General features: G+C 47.9%; 1 protein-coding gene and 1 non-coding gene across 2 annotated transcripts in view; both read left to right on the top strand.

The window, feature by feature from the left end:
* LOC107124245 (chromosome unknown open reading frame, human C7orf50) overlaps window positions 1-17,080 on the top strand; it is a 217,776-nt gene that overhangs the window by 28,950 nt on the left and 171,746 nt on the right. The window lies entirely within an intron of this gene.
* Window positions 14,378-14,449, top strand: TRNAA-GGC. Its single transcript has one exon. It is a non-coding gene; the product is annotated as a tRNA-Ala (tRNA).

The following is a 17,080-nucleotide window of genomic DNA, read 5'->3' as shown; positions in this document are numbered from 1 at the left end:
CAAAGCTATAAGAAATGAAGCAGGGGGGGGAAATGTGAATTGTTAAAACTTTGAATTGGATTGTGTGACAAGTGTCTTGCAATAAGCTGTGAGCCACTCGGAAGGTTAAGGAAGATAGGGAAGGTAGTGGGGTGGGGTAAACTGTGTTTGGCCTAAAATACCTCTGACGTAATTTTCTACCTAAATTTCGCCCAGCTATTGCTAGTGGTTCACAATACAGACCTTGGGTAGTCTTTCTCCCAGGTAAGTTGAGGTTGAATTATTGGGTACCGTTCTGGGAAAGGGGCAGAAGAAAGCCACTGAAACGATTCTGGTGTTGGAAACATTTCCCTGGGCTAAAACTCAGCCACTTCTAGTACAGAAAGAAGATGAATAAGGGCGGGGTGGTGGTGGACAGCATGGTGTGAATTTTATAAAAGCCAACTGAGCGGAAGGTTGTCAGTTAAATATAATTCTTTTATCAACAATGTTAGCACTTGTGTGGCCGTTCAATAAAACTGGTTTGCAGTAAGTTCAAACCAAGCAATTAAGACTGTTCATCACGTACTGCAGGAAGCAATCCTGAGGAGGTCTACTCAGAAGTAGGTTCCATTTTATTCAGTGGCACTTACTCCCAGGAAAGTGTTTACGGGACTCCACCCTGTGTTACCATACATAAGGAACTTGCCTAATGCAAGGTTGTACTATTGACTGCTAGGGTATATAACTTTTTTCTTAAAATCAGGATTAGGCAAATTAACAAAGAATGAATCTATCATGAGCAATTAGGCATGATTACTATAAACCACCTTGAGCCAGGCCGATAGGCAGGGGGTAAATGTGGATTATGTGCTTATTTTATGGTTTTAATGTTTTTACTATGTGTAGTACATCGCCCAGAGCCCTGCGGTAGCGGGGATTGTGTGATTCATAAATTTAATAATAATAAATAAATAAAATAGCTTGTAACAGAGCCCCCATGTGCATAGACAGTCTAATTCTGACAACCAGACGCTAGGATATAAATTACAAAGATGATGACTCTTTCTCTGTGACCCAACCTGTGAGTTTTCTCAGGGCATCTGTCTGGCTCCCGTTGATGACCGAAAGTTGAAATCAAGTCTTTTTAATCTGATCCCAAGTTCTTATACTCTTAGATTTTACAGAAAGGCATGTATAAAGTACATTCATGGGGGATCGTGTTTATCTCTGGGAAGAAAATTTATTTTCATTTGACAAGAACAAGGGCTCTGTTTCAGCCCGCATGTACCACAAAGCTCGCAACAACACATTTTTAGATGAAGGCATTCTTCCAAGATGTAACTTTATCTTGTAGACATTTGATTTTTGCCAACACGGAGTCTGCTCTAATTCGGCTATATTTTTAGCTAGCCTTTTCCTGTTAATTCTTGTTCCTGAACGGTGCCACAAATAACTTTTATAAGCTACTGAAAAATTAGAACCTGTGTTAATACTTTAAGGGAGAGGAAAATGGATACGTCAGATAGTACTGCACTCACGGTATTCTAACTATGGTTTAAGGACGGTGAGAAACGAATCAATTTCAGTAGCAGGCATCCGTTAAGTTGGGCTCTCCCCCCCCCCAATATATTTGGAATTTATTTTACCTTAAGTCTGGTAGATCCACAGGCAGTAGCTGGTCCATGACTGATTTCCTTCCAGCCCCCAAGAGGCTGACGAATTTCCAGATGCATCCTTCACACCCTCACGGAAGAGCTACACAGAACAAGTCCTACTGAGGTGATGCTTGGTATTGCTGAAGGCAAAACATCCTTAGAAATACCAACGTTGTTTATAGCATGCAAGCCCTACCTACGAGGAGAGCATTCTACATTCTCCGGGTGTCTGCAAATTTGGATTTGCTGTCCAGCCTTTAAAGGCTTGACTTAACCCTGTTTCTGCTGGCTCGTTTTCCTTTACCGGCTCTCAGAGCCTTTTCCAAGCATCTTGGATGATCTGCACCGTTCATTCCACCCTTCGCTTTTGAAATTCTACCTCAGATTCAAGAAAAGCAAGCTCGGATGTCAGTAGAGCGAGCCACCTTTCCCCATCCTCTGCTAAAAGCAGCAAAGTCCTCAAACGTTGCTAGCCTGTTGTCCAAGCAGACCGAAAAAGCGCCGCCGGGGGTGGGGAGATTTTGAATGAATAATTTGCCCTACCCTTTTTGGCGAGTCCTGTTTTCCTCCAAACCGTGTGCACCTTTCAGCAAGCGCCAAGAGCGTCTCTGGCTTGACGTGCCAAAGTTCAGTCGAGATCATCTTCGCAGCACTGATGCAGCAGGTGGAAGCCTGAAGTTCTTCTGCCGTGCGGAGGAAAGCGGTGCCCCGGACACCACCTGCTGGCTGCCAGGATCGATCTGCCGACTGTGGGAACCGGCTTCTTGGACGACCGGCTGTCAACGGCACTCCGTAAGAGTCTTTACTCTGTGGGTGAAAGAGCGAGAAAGTGGCTTGGGTTCCCCTGAGCAAGCGGCCCTCTGGAATTAGGCAAGACCAGTTATGTCTGTCTCTTTTGCACAAATAGATTCCAGTCCTGTAGCAACAAGACCTTTCGGCGGTATGAACTTTTGAGAGTCAAAGCTCCCTTCGCCAGCTTTGATTCTTGAACGCTCATCAACCACCCCCACCCCCATCTTGCTGGTTTCTAAGGTGCTGCGGGACTGGAATCCAGCTGTTTTACTGCAGGCGAGCACAGCTACCCGCCAATGCTCCCTCTAAGCTGTGGAGTCTTGTGAGCAAAAATTCTGCTTTGTGAGCTACTGGCATTAAAAGTTGTGAGCAAGCGATTTGGCTACAGCATAAATTAGTTTGCTCTGGAGCCGTCCTTCCTGAGCGAAGACAAGAACGTGTGAGCTGGAGGCTAAAAAGCTCACACTAACTAACAAGGTGTTCTGTGCGCCTTGGCATTTAGTCATGCCGGCCACATCACCATGGAAACATCTTCGGACAGCGCTGACTCTTCGGCTTGGAAATGGAGATGAGCACTGCAACCCTAGAGTCGGATTCGACTGGCTTTCGAGCAAGGGAAACCTAACTCAGCTAAGAGGGAACACTGCTACCCGCAGAAATTATCTTTTGCACAAAGCTTCCGTGCTCACATTTGCACGGGCAGGGCAGCATGTCAAACACAAATGTTCAGATGCAAGTTATTCCCAGACAGAACCCGTAGAAAGGGAAGCCGAAAATGGAACAATTGGTTTTTGCATAGCCAAAGGGTGGTGGTGGTGGTTGGAGTTTATTTTATGTATGCTGCTATTTATACACCGCTTTTCTGCCCAGTGGGGACCCAAAGCGACTTAGAGTGTCATTTCCCCCTCTTCCATTTTACCCTCACGACCAGTGTTCCCTCTAAGCTGAGTTAGTGTGAGCTAGCTCACAGTTTTGTAGTCTCCAGCTCATACCTTTTTGTCTTAGCTCAGGAAGGATGGCTCCAGAGCTAACTAATTTATTCAGTAGCCAAATCGCTCGCTCACAAGTTTAATGCCAGTAGCTCACAAAGTAGAATTTTTGCTCACAAGACTCCACAGCTTAGAGGGAACATTGCTCACGACAGCTACCCTGTGGAGGTAGGCTGAATTGAGAGAGAGCAATTGGCCCAAGGTCGCCTGGTGAGCTTCCACAGTGGGGGAGGGGTGTGTGTTTTCAAACCTGTGTCTCTCTCAGATTCTAATCTGACACTCTAATCACATTCAGTTTGTATTAGCTCCTAGACTCAGAGCTTAGGCTCCTTGCATGCAGAAAAATTAAAGCTGTTCTCTTGCTGGTCTCCATCAAGTGAAAGAATATCTGCCTCTGACTCAGTTATACTATTGGTCACGTGGCCATACAATATAATCTGTATTTGTGTGCTGGGCAGTTTTTTATCTGGCCCCCTTGTGGCAAATATATTTATGACAAGTGGGGACTCACAAGGAATTTGCGGGAGTGGCTGTCCCACTCCCCCCACCTCTGCTTCTTCCCCTCTCCCCCTACTTCTCTCACACTGTTACTCCTTTTCTTTTCTTTTTCTCTCTCTCCCCTCTGTGCCTGTCACTTCCTTTCTGCCCCCACTCCATCACTCTTTCTGCCCCTGTCACTATCCCGGCCTCCCACCCCCCCACCTCCCACAGCAGCAGTGGCAGCAGCTGCTCTCCAGGAACCACAATGGATTGCCCAAATACAGAGATCAGTTCCTAGTAGGGTTGCTAGCTCCATGTTGGGACATTTCTGGAGATTTGGGGGTGGAGCCTTGGGAGGATTAGGTTTGAGCTTGGAAGTGACCTCAGCAGGGTATAATACCATATATATAATTGAATAGTGGGTGCCAAAGTTCTAATTCTGAAATGCACTCCCTTAGTGTATGGCTGATGGCATTGCTCCTCAGCATATATTGCCACCAATCAGAAGGCAAAGCCCAGGTCCCGCCCACACCACAACTGCTGCGACAACCTGGTCTTTTGCATATGGAAGCTGATTGGACTTCAGTCCATTCCACACCTCAAACTCCCCCCCCCCCCCCCCGCAAGGCAGTTGGGATTTTCAGTTGCATAACATACCTCATAGGGGAGAGGAGAATGGGTAACAATGGTTACCACTCTCCAGGTGAGGGCTACAGATAACTCAAACATACAAATGCTCTTCAGGTAGCAGAGATCAGTCCCTCTGGAGAAAACAGTGAACTCTGTCATTAAACCCTGCTGAGGTTGCCACAGGAAACTGACACTGTTTGCCCAAAGCCAGAGCACTCTCCCAGAGCCTCTTTCTAGATCCCGTTGTATTTATTTCTGCAACGGGCATTATTTCTAGTAATACCATAAACTCCACCCTTCAAAGCAGCTATTTTCTCCGGGGGAACTGATCTCTCTCATCTGGAGATGAATTTTAATTCCAGGAGATCACCAGCCCTCACCTGGAGTTTGGCAACTTTAGTTCCCCTGGAGGAAATGACTGCTTTGGGGGGTGGAGTCTATGGTATTATATCTCTCTGAAATCCCTCCCCACCTTAATCCCCACCATCCCTAGGCTCCACCCCTCAGAGATCCAGGAATTTCCCAACCTGGAGTTGGCATCCATATCTCCTTCCCACCCAACAGCCAACCTACCTTTATCTGCCCCTCTGTCTTCAGCTTTCCATCTCATTTCCCTCTGCAGCTTCTGTTGAGGAAAACTATGGTCATTCTCCACAGTGGGAACTAAAGCAGTTTTCATTTTTCTCTCCTTTTTATCCACACAACAACCCTATGAGGTAGGTTAGGCTGAAGGTATGTGATTGGTCCAAAATCACCCAGTGAGCTTCCACAGCAAGAGGGGGATCTAAATCTGGGTCTCACAAACCCTACTCTGAAGCTCTGACCATTATTCTACACTGACTTTCATAGGGTGGCTGTTGTTGAACAGTAGCAAGCAGCTAGGCCTACTTGTATCATGCAAGTCAGGTGGTATCAGGTCACCCAGAGGGTGCTAATAGGCCTAGGTTTGCCAGCCTCCAGGTGAGACCTGGAGATTTCCCAGAATTACAACTGAACTTCAGACAACAGAGATCTGTCTCCCTGTAGAAAATGAGTGGGCTCTATGACATTATATCCAACTGAGGCCTCCCCTACTACTCAGACTTCACCACAGAATTTCCCAACCTGGAGTGGACAATCCTAGTCCCAGGCCTGGCTCCAAAATAGGCCTGTAAAATGCCCTGCCCCCTCCCTCACCTTTTTAACCCAAACCCCTTTCTATTTTAGCCATTCATACTACAGGAGGAATCCTCCCCAATCCCAGATCCAGTTCTGCTTTTGCTTCCTTCTCAGTCTATCTGTCTTTCTGACTATCAGCCAGTCTATCTGTCACTGATGCGGTGAGGCCTGGAGTAGATCCCTGTGGCAGCCATTTGAAAAGGTATTTGGGAGGATTCAACCTTCCCTGAGGGTTTTTTTGTTTGTTTTTTTTACTTTTTGGGTTTTTCTGCAGACCCACGGAGTCCCCTGAGTCTGTAGAAAAAACTGTTGGGGGAGAGTATGCCCCCTATCTGCAAAAATAAGTATCTGAACATAGGGGACTGTTGGGAATTAGATATATAGCTAGGAAGCAGTTGCTAGGGTTATGTTTCTCCATCCCTCTAGAACAGGAGGTCTCCAATCTTGTTAAAAACCATTGGTCATTTTTGGAATCTTGAGATCGGTAGAGATGTTGAGAGCAGAATGTGGAGAGCCAGCGTGGTGCAGTGGCGAGAGTGTCCGGGAGAGCCATAGAAGCTGGCTGGGTGACCTTGGGCCAGTGACACACTCTTTGCCTAACCTACTTCGCAGGTTTGTTGTGAGGATAAAACAGAGGAGAGGAGAAGGATGTAAGCCTCACTGGGTCCCCATCAGGGAAAAAGGTGGGGTGTAAATAAAGTACATTTAAGATTCTGGGTGCCACAACAACATGGCTGCCATGGCGGGGCTGCATCCAACTACCAAATGTTGGGATGTTTCACAATGGAGGCGGCTGTTTCCAAACTGGTGTTCTCAGCTGATGTGGAGGGGAATACCTTCCACTCCATTAAAGTAGAGAGAAATCAGGATTGTCTCTTAGCTGAAGAAGAAGAAGAGGAGGAGGCGATTGGATTTATACCCCACTCTTCACTCAGAGTCTCAGAGCGGCATACAGACTCCTTCCCCTTCCCCTCCCCACAACAGTCACCCTGTGAGGTAGGTGGGGCTGAGAGAGCTCTTTCCAGAACTGCCCTTTCAAGGACAGCTCTTGTCAGAACTGTGGCTTGCCCAAGGTCATCCAGCAGCTGCATTGGAGGAGTGGGGAATCAAACCCGGTTCTCCCAGATTAGAGTCCACACACGTAACCACTACACCAAACTGGCTCTTTGTGGAGACTTTGTGGGAGAAGGAAGCAGGCAACGGGAAATGCATCTTTAGGCACTGTGGTGCCCTTGGGTGCCATGTTGGGGACCAGTGCTGTAGAACCATAGTGGCTGAATTCAGGGAAACCTTTTCACGCTGACTTGTCTGCCAGGGAACTGCCTTCTGCACTGAAGAAAAAATTCTGAGCATGCGGTAGCTGGCACTGTTAGTTTACACAGGGCACGGGTCTAGCTTGCTGGGATCCTTGTAAACTTTCCTGAAACTGCTAATTGCTTGGGGGAAGTTCATAACGTGGGGAGGCTTTTTAGAAAAGAGAGAGCCAGTTTGGTGTAGTGGTTAAGTGCACTGACTCTAATCTGGGAGAACAGGGTTTGATTCCCCCCTCCTCCACTTGTACCTGCTGGATGACCTTGGGCAAGCCGTAGTTCTGTCAGAGCTGTTCTCCCAAGGGCAGTTCTCAAGAGAGCTCTCTCAGCCCCACCTACCTCACAGGGTGTCTGTTGTGGGTAAGGGAAGGGAAAAGAGTCTGTAAGCCACTCTAAAACTCTGAGTGAAGGGCAGGGTATAAATCCTATCTCTTCTTCTCCTTCTTCTAGAAAGACCCGTTACCTACCTTTGGCTTTTCCCCTGAGGATCTCCAGGTAATAACTTTCAAGGAACTTTGGGGTTCCAATTTGAAAATCACTGCTCTGAAATCCCCCAGATATTCCTTTTAATATGTTCTTTGTTCTTGTTTCTGAACACTGGTAAGCTTTCATTTTTTAAAAATTGTGTGACTTTTGCAACTAAACAGTTACACACACAAAATGCCCCCCCCCCCCTGTTTTTAGGGGCAAAAGGAAAGCCAACTCACTTTTTTTAAAAAAAAAGAAAAAGAATTTAATTTGAAGAAAATAGCCAAGAGACTTCCACAGAAACTCTTCTTAGTTAGGGACTGAATGTGTGATTGACATCTACTGATTCATCACATTTTAAAGTAAATATTTATAATTCTTTCTTCATTTTTTTAAAAAAGTACATCCTGCTTTTCTGCCTTATGGGGAATCAAAGTGACTGATTACATCATTCTTCCATCCTCTACCTTACTCTTATAACAACTACCTTGTGAGGTGGGTTAGGTTGGGAGATGTACAGGCCCAAGGTCATCCGGGAGACTTTAGTGGCAGACTGGGGATCGATCAGGGTCCTAGTTGGACACTCTAACCACTGCACCACAACAGCTGTGGTACCCATGTGGTGTGGCACGTAGTAAAGTAGATACCGTAGAGCAGGAGACCAGGACTTTGGGAGACCCAAGTTTGACTCCTCACTTCTCTCACAGAACCTCGGTTGTCCTTGAGCCCCATCACATATTCTCAGCCTGGCCTACCTCACAGGGTTGTTGTGAGAACCTGCAGGAGGGGAGAACGATGGTCTAAGCTGCCTCGAAATCCCAACAGCGGAGAAAAGCAGGCTATAAATAAATGTAAATGCAGATGCACCTTCTAACGCTCCTACCGTCTGTACATTTTTCTCGTTACAAAGCCGATCAGCTATCTAGTGGCGGTATATTGCTCCGCGTTTTGTGTTAGCCCCTGTAAATCGCTTTATTGCACCTCTGCAGTTTATAGCTGGAGCGATCAAGATGGGCTCTTGTAGTCATGCCACTGTTGGCATTGGCAGTGCCCTGACATACCTCGGGATCTTCACTGTTGCTGAGATTCCGCCGGCTGCCGGGTGCGACTCCGCGTAGCCAGAGAGAGCGTGGAAGTAGGTTAGCAGCTGCCATTTATCAGTGCTCCATTTGTGACTAGGTAACGGCTATCTCGATTTCACTTGGCCATATGTTTTCTCTGTGTTTTTTCCCTCAAAGAGAGGGCTGTTGACTTCTTAACACCCCCCCGGGCTTTGGCACTTGCTGTTTTCCTGAGTCTTTGCCAGGTATGCACACCAGGAGAGCCGGGCTTGGCTCTGACTCCTGGCCGTGAATGTGTGCGGGGAGGCAAACTTTGCGCCTGCCTCCTGTGCTTTTTTTAGGAGCTGCGGTGGCTCAAGTGGTTAAGACGCTGAACTGCGGGCTGTGGAAGGTCAGTAGTTCAGCAGTTCGAGACCCGGGTGCCGCAAGACGGAGTGAGCTCCCGTCTCTAGTTCCAGCTCCTGCCAACCTAGCAGTTCGAAAGCAAGAAATTGCAAGTAGATAAATAGGCACCACTTTGGCGGGAAGGTAACAGCGTTCTGTGCGCCTTGGTGTTTAGTCATGCCGGCCACATGACTACGGAGATGTCTTCGGACAGCGCTGGCTCTTCGGCTTTGAAACGGAGATGAGCACCGCAACCCTAGAGTCGGATTCGTCTGGCTTTCGAGCAAGGGAACCTTTACCTTTTTACCTTGTGCTTTTGCGACACACGGGACGTATTTATTAAGGGCAGAAGTGGGAAGGAAGAGCAGATCCATGGAGAGACGGTCAGCATCACACGTACGATTCAGCACAATCCGGTGCTGAGTTTATGTTGTCGTACTTCTAAAGCGTGTTCTTTTTAAAGGCCTATTTTCTTTTCTCCGTGTCTGCCTCTGTCAGGTGCTTTGAGCTGCCCCTTGGAAACTATATGTGGGATCAGTTGTTCAAGTAAGGTAATCTGAGCTGGTTGATTGAGTAGATTAAAACCGGCAGAAATCTTTGTGAGCTTTCACAACCAACTCACGGTGACCCCAGGACCATGTCGTTTTCAAGGCAAGAGATGAGAAGAGGTGGTTTGTCGTTCCCTTGCCTCTACGTGGCTACCCTACTCTTCACTGGGGGCCTCCCCTCCAAGTCCCAACCAGGGCTAACCCTGCTTAGCTTCTGAGATCTGATTAAATTGGGCAAATCCGGGCCATCCAGGTCAGGCCAAGAGACAAACAGAGGCAGTTTGCCATTGTCTACCTCTGCTTAGCAACCCTGGACTTCTTTGGTGGTCTCCCATCCAAGAACTAACCAGGGTCAACCTTGCTTAGCTTCCAGGATCTGACGAAAGCAGGGCAACGTGGGCCATCCAGGTCAGGGCAAGAGTCAAACAGAGGCAGTTTGCCATTGCCTGCCTCTGCTTAGCAACCCTGGACTTCTTTGGTGGTTTCCCATCCAAGAACTAACCAGGGTCAACCTTGCTTAGCTTCCAGGATCTGACGAAAGCAGGCCAACGTGGGCCATCCAGGTCAGGGCAAGAGACAAACAGAGGCAGTTTGCCATTGCCTGCCTCTGCTTAGCAACCCTGGACTTCTTTGGTGGTCTCCCATCTAAGAACTAACCAGGGTCAACCTTGCTTAGCTTCCAGGATCTGATGAGAGCAGGCCAACATGGGCCATCCAGGTCAGGGCAAGAGACAAACAGAGGTGGTTTGCCATTGCCTGCCTCTGCTTAGCAACCCTGAACTTCCTTGCTGGGCTCCCGTCCAAAAACTAACCAGGGTCAACCTTGCTTAGCTTCCAGGATCTGAGGAGAGCAGGCCAACGTGGGCCACTCAGACCAGGGCAAGAGACAAACAGAGGTGGTTTGCCATTGACTGCCTCTGCATAGCGACCCTGGACTTCCTTGGTGGTCTTCCTAAGCAAGTGCCAACTAAGGCCGACCCTGTTTAGCTTCTGAGATCTGACTTGATTAGACCAGCTGAGGCCATCTAGACCAGATCAAGAGACAAATAGAGTTGGTTTGCCATTGCCTGCCTCTGCGTAGCAACCCTGGACTTCCTTGCTGGGCTCCCATCCAACCGCTAACCAGGGCTGACCCTGCTTAGCTTCTGAGATCTGATGAGATTGGGCTAGCCTGGGCCATCCGGGTCAGGGTTGTTCTCAGATGGCGCCTGGCCTTTGTGGGTTTTGTTGCACTTGTGTTCCTTTAATGAAAATCCCGTGTCCCAGTTAACCCGGGGGGGGGGAGGCGGTTAGGGTTAGGATTAATCTTATCAGTTACGGCGATGGGGTGCTGCTGCCCTCGTTTCTAATATCTCGTCACAGTGGCGCACTAGCCTGAGAAGGAGCAAGTGGAATCATTCAACCTTGCCTTCGGTACATTCTGCAAGTGATACCCTGTACAAGAACTCTTGGGCACTCAATGAAATTGCTGAGCAGTTGGGTTAGAACGGATAAAAGGAAGTCCTTCTTCACCCAAAGAGTGATTAACACATGGAATTCACTGCCACAGGAGGTGGTGGCGGCTACAAGCGTGGACGGCTTCAAGAGGGAACTGGATCAACATCTGGAGCAGAGCTCCATCAGTGGCTATTAGCCACAAGGTAGAGATACGAACTCTCGGTCTGGGGCAAGTGATGCTTTGTATTCTTGGTGCTTGGGGGGGGGGCAACAGTGGGAGGGCTTCTAGTGTCCTGGCCCCACTGCTGGACCTCCTGATGGCACCTGGTATTTTTGGCCACTGTGTGACACAGAGTGTTGGACTGGATGGGTCATTGGCCTGATCCAACATTGGCTCTCTTATGTTCTTCTAAGAGGGAATTAGATAAGCATATGGAGCAGAGGTCCATCAGATAGAATTAGATAAGCATATGGAGCAGAGGTCCATCAGATAGGGGCAAGTGATGCTCTATATTCTTGGTGCTTGGAGGGGGGCAACAGTGGGAGGGCTTCTAGTGTCCTGACCCCACTGATGGACCTCCTGATGGCCCCTGGTATTTTTGGCCACTGTGTGACACAGAGCGTTGGACTGGATGGGCCATTGGCCTGATCCAACATTGGCTTCTCTGACGTTCTTATGGTAGGGTAGAAATACATGGGCCCCCTGGATTCTTCCAGAAGCCACAGTCGCCGCATCCGTTCAAGCCAGTGAAACTTAACCCACATTTTCCCAAGGTGTTTTTAACATATTTAGAAACAAGGATCGCTAAAAGCACATCCGATCCCCACAGGTTCCAGGTAATGGGACTAATGTGCACTCCAAATGTTCTCGTCCCCGTTGTCCCTGCTCATCTTTGTTTGGATGCGGGTGCCATTTGTTCCCATTTAGCGTGGGGTGTGCCGTAATGACATTTCCCTGATTGCTTTTCCCTTCCTCTCACCTCCCCCATAAAATGGCGATTGCTTCCGAGTAGGAGCGGGCTCCTTTTTTTCCTCCACGACCAAAACAAATATCCACACGCCTAGACGAGCTTCTAACATCCTGGCCTGCGTGCACTTCGAAAACGAAGTTAGTAATAATTGGAACGTCACTGAGACAATTTGAAATATTTTTAGAAACTTTTATTAACTTTATACATGGAAAAACAACAACAACAACAGCGGAGTTTGATTCTGGTTTAGATAATTGGGGAAGTGGAATTAAAGTTCTTCCCTGTTGCATTGCCATAAGCAACCTGTGTATACATAAGAAACATTTCCCATAGTTCCAGTTCACTCTCTCAGCATTCCATTACGCTTTGGCCTGTCCAACAAACAGAACATAGGCTGACATAACATAGAGGAAGAGGGCATGCTTGGTTCTTGATGGCTCTGATAGCAAATCAGAAGCTCTGCTGGGGAAAGTCCCGCCTGAATCCCACCCACTTTCTAAAACCACCTGGTGGGTACCATGAAAGGTGGCAGGCGTTGTGGCGCCTGAGGGCAACCTGTTGGGGATGCCTGGTTTAGTTAATATGGAGTGAACTTGTAGAGTCTAGACTTAACCTTCCTTAATTTGTGGCCTTATCTTTTTACAATGATATCTTTGGACCAGCAAATGAATACCCCCTTGTGAACAGGAAGAAAATGCAACACAGTGTCCCATTAGAATCTCCTTTCTTCCTTTACCATTCACCTGGATTTTTGAGTGCAAAATTCTTGCAATCAGGCCCATAGCTATGGTGAGGCTTTGGGGGGCTCTGCCCCCTTTCTTAAAGGCACAGCCCCACAAGAATTTCTCCTGTTAATGATTGTTTTCAATAATTTTAAAACATTATTAAAGGTGTGCGCTCCTTTAAGCAGAGTGCTGTAGTTGATTATTTCCTGCACTGAGCAAGGGGGTTGGAGTAGGTGACCTCTAGGATCTCTTCTAACTCTGTGTCAAGAAACTGGTCTCCTTCCAAGAGAGTTTTTCTGCCTAAGTGTTAGCTTTCTTGACTATAAAAGCCATCACCCCCCACATGCCAGCTTGTTATCGGAATTGTTGCTTAGGCTGGCAGAAGTGATTAACTTGCGGCAGCTGAGAACTGTCATCTACAGTGGTTGGCAGTTTGCAATTTAGAGATCTAGTCTGGGAACAGCTTTCTATTGGTTAAATGGTTTTTCTTTTTGCACTGAGAACTTCAGCCCCACCAGAAAAATTTTTGCCCCACAAGCAATGCTCCCTCTAAGCTGTGGAGTCTTTTGAGCAAAAATTCTGTTTTCTGAGCTACTGGCATTAAAGTTGAGAGCAAGTGATTTGGCTACTGCATAAGTTAGTTTGCTTGGGAGCCATCTTTCCTGAGCCAAGACAAAAATGTGTGAGCTGGAGGTTAAAAAACTGTGAGCGAGCTCACACTAACTCAGCTTAGAGGGAACACTGCCCACAAGCCACAAAATCCTGGCTATGGGCCTATTTCATTTAATAAAAGCGCTACCGTCTTTATAGCCTTCAGGTTTCTCACTGTGTCACGATTGCTAGAATTGCCATTTTCTCATGTCTGACTTAAAAAGAATTCTGGCTCACAAGGGCGCATTGTCCCTCAATGTTTTACTGTCTTCACAACCCTGTTTTCTATCAGATCTCTTCATGCTGGTGGGGTTTTCTGAAGAGTTTGCCCAAATGTATTTAAGTTGTGCTTCCCAAGCCCAGTGTGACTGTTGGCTTAAGCCCCACCCCACTGAAAATCAGTCATTTTTCTTCTCCAGGCACACCCTCTAGGGTTGCCATCTCCCATTTGGAAAATACCTGGAGATGTGTGGGGCAGAGCTTGGGAAGGGAGGAACCTTCACTTGGGGCAAGTGATGCTCTGTATTCTTGGTGCGGGGGGGGGGGGGCAACAGTGGGAGGGCTCCTAGTGTCTTGACCCCACTGCTGGACCTCCTGATGGCACCTGGTATTTTTGGCCACCGTGTGACACAGAGTGTTGGACTGGATGGGCCATTGGCCTGATCCAGCATTGGCTTCTTTGATGTTCTTATGTTATTATGACCTCAGCAGGGTATAATGCCATAGAGTCCACCCTCCAAAGCAGCCATTTTCCCAAGAGAAAGCGATTCCTGTCATCTGGAGATCAGTTCCTGCCCTACGCACAGCAGAATGTGTTTCTTGTTGCAGACAGGCTGTCTGAGCATGGCAACATGCACACTTTCTCCCGGTAGCAAATGTCTCTTTGCAGGGCTTCGTATGTTCACACGATTTTGTAGCGACTTGCTTTGTGGGCCCGGGAGCGTGCGATGAAGTGCCCTTCCTGTGTCTGAGCTGCATCTATTGTGAACCTGCGTGGGTCAAAATGTTGGAGGCTTGAAGGGATAATGTGAGAGAGACAGCGTGATTAGTTCTGTCAACTTAACAAGCGTGTCTTGCAGACCTGTGTTATTCTTTCGGTCAGTGTGCATCTACTTCAAGATCTCTCTTCTCTTCCCTCGGCCGGGGGGGGGGGGGTTGGGGTTGTGGCTCAGTGGTAGAGCATCTGCTTGGCATGCAGGAGGTCCTGGGTTCAATCCCCAGCATCTCCACTCAAAGGATCAGGTGACTGACAATGCGAAAGACCCCTACCTGAGACCCCAGAGAGCTGCTGCCAGTCTGAGTAGACAGTACTGGCCTTCATGGACCAAGGATCTGACTTAGTACAAGGCAGCTTTCGTGTGTTCACGTAGTCTCTCTTTTTTTCCCTCGTATTGATGTTGGCAAGATCCAGTTCTTCCTTAAGTCTCCTCAAACTCGAGAGTATTAATTACACGTCCGTAAAACAGAGGCCAAATCTCTTTGTAAAAGCTCTTGGCCAGTTGTTTTTATGAGATTGTTGTTCACTGTTCACCCGTCAGTCGTCGCACGCAGACGGAGCTGCCCTGGGATAAGTGTGTTAATGGCAACTCTGGCAAAGCTTGACATTCTTGCAGTTGTAAAACAACATCTCGGCTGGGAAAGGTTTGTTCAGCAGCCCAGTTGTAGGCATAAAGAATCTCGACAGCCTTTTATTCCTTCCGTTTTCTTTCCGGAAGTCTGCAAGATCCATTTTCAGAAGGGGAAGGTAGGACTTACGATTGAGTTTCTGGCATTTCATGAGATCTGTCGCTGGCGCGTTGTCTTCTGCAAACTTTTGTGACATTCCGTATAAAATTAAAGAAACCACTCCTGTACTGTTTATGAAGGAAGAGTATAAGGACTAAACTAATGCAGCTCTCGGCAAATAATATTATCTCAGCGATATTCATTATGAGCTCATTTTTGGGTGTCCCTATACTTCTCTGTATCTTCAAAGCCGTCCTGGAGAGAAGAATAATGTTGTAAAACAGGCGGCACGCGAACATGGTGATTGTAATAACCAAAACAATCAAATGAGAACGAACGTTCTGTCGTGGGGAGTGGATTTCCGGCTGAGTCCCTTTAACGAGCAGTAGGATGAAGCAGAAAAGATGGAACAAAGATGGAATGCCAAAGCCAAAGGTAAATTTAATAATCTCGTATTCCGGCCATGCAAATAACGGATCTAATTGGCAGTCTGTTCTTCCATAGTAATCCTCAATGCCCAGAAGCGCCACGACAATCAGTGCCGTACAAAAGGCCCACATGAGCACAAACCCAATACAGACGATCGGATTTTGATGAGCCCTGATGATTAAAGCGTTCTGGGGCGGGTGCTTGTGGAGGTGAAAGCGAAGCACCATTAGAACAATGAGGTACTGAGAGCCGAAGTAAACCAAGTTGAAAAAGAACGACAGAGTCCCACACTCTAAGTACGTGACTTTCAGATAGTTAGGCCTGGCCGTGACCGTGAATGAGAACAGGATCATTAAGAGGCTGCTGACGGCGTGAGCTAGAATCGGGGCATCGAGCTTCTCCGAGGTGCGCCGCGTGCAGGTCTTGACGACCATGACCAAGATAACAATCCCGGCAAGTAACCCGGGGGGCACGAAGAGAGCGAAGTAGCCATGCATAAATCTGGATATGACGTTTTGAGAAGCTATGATGTCCTCGATGTTGGTGGAGGAATGGCTCGGGTACCGAATCCACGTCATGTTGTGCGAAATCATTCTGGGCGAAGAATCTCGGCTGCTCGGTGGGCCTGCAAAGTTTAAATGAAAAGGTGATTAACAGTGAAATCTAGGCGGTAGAAAAATACGTCCCTTCAGGGAAAACACTGGAGAATTAGGGCTGCCAACTGCAGCCCAGGAGATTCCTGGAGTCTTGGGGGTGACGCCTGCTAGAGGAGAGAATCTGGGGAGGGATTTCACCTAGTGGTATGCCATAGAGTTTGCCCTCTAAAGAAGAGGAGGAGGAGGAGGAGATTGGATTTATGCCCTGCCCTTCTCTTGGAGTCTTAGAGCAGCTTACAATCTCCTTTCCTCTCCCCTCCCCACAACAGACACCCTGTGAGGCAGGTGGGGCTAAGAGAGCTCTTTTGAGGACTGCTCTTTCAAGAGCAGCTCTGACAGAACTATGGCTTGGCCCAAGGTCATCCAGCAGCTGCGAGTGGAGGAGTGGGGAATCAAACCCGGTTCTCCCAGATTAGACTCTGCGCACTTCACCACGACACACAAACTGGTTACACCAAAGCTGCCATTTTCTCCAGAGGAGCAGATCTCTGTAGTCTGGAGATCAGTTGTAATTCTGGGAGATCTCCTGGCGGTTGGTACCCCTACTGGAGATGCCTCCCCTGTTGGAAAGGAAAGTAAGATTCTGGTCCCGTGATACTGGTAAGTTCTAGTAAAGGTTTCCCTTGCTCAAAAGCCAGTCGAATCTGACTCTAGGGGGCGGTGCTCATCTCAGTTTCTGAAGAGCCAGCGCTGTCCGAAGACGTCTCCGTCGGCATGTGGCCAGCATGACTAGACGCTGAGGTGTACGGAACGCTGTGACCTTCCCACAAAAGCGGTACCTATTTATCTACTTGCAATTTCTTGCTTTCGAACTGCTAGGTTGGCAGGAGCCGGGACCAGAGACGGGAGCTCACTCCTTCATGCTGCACTCGGGTCTCAAACTGCCAAACTACCGACCGTCCAGTCTGCAGTTCAGCGTCTTAACCACTGAGCCACTGCAGCTAGAGGTGATTTCATCATAGGCTGAGAAAGATGGGACATTTGTAGTGGCCTAAATCTAAAACCCAGCTGAGGAATTCTCAGGAGAAAAGGTCGAGCACGTGAGGCTGA

This window comes from Gekko japonicus, unplaced genomic scaffold, assembly GCF_001447785.1.
Source record: "Gekko japonicus isolate JY-2015 unplaced genomic scaffold, Gekko_japonicus_V1.1 scaffold136, whole genome shotgun sequence".
Taxonomy (NCBI): Eukaryota; Metazoa; Chordata; class Lepidosauria; order Squamata; family Gekkonidae; genus Gekko; species Gekko japonicus.
This window is presented reverse-complemented; position numbering and strand designations above follow the sequence as displayed.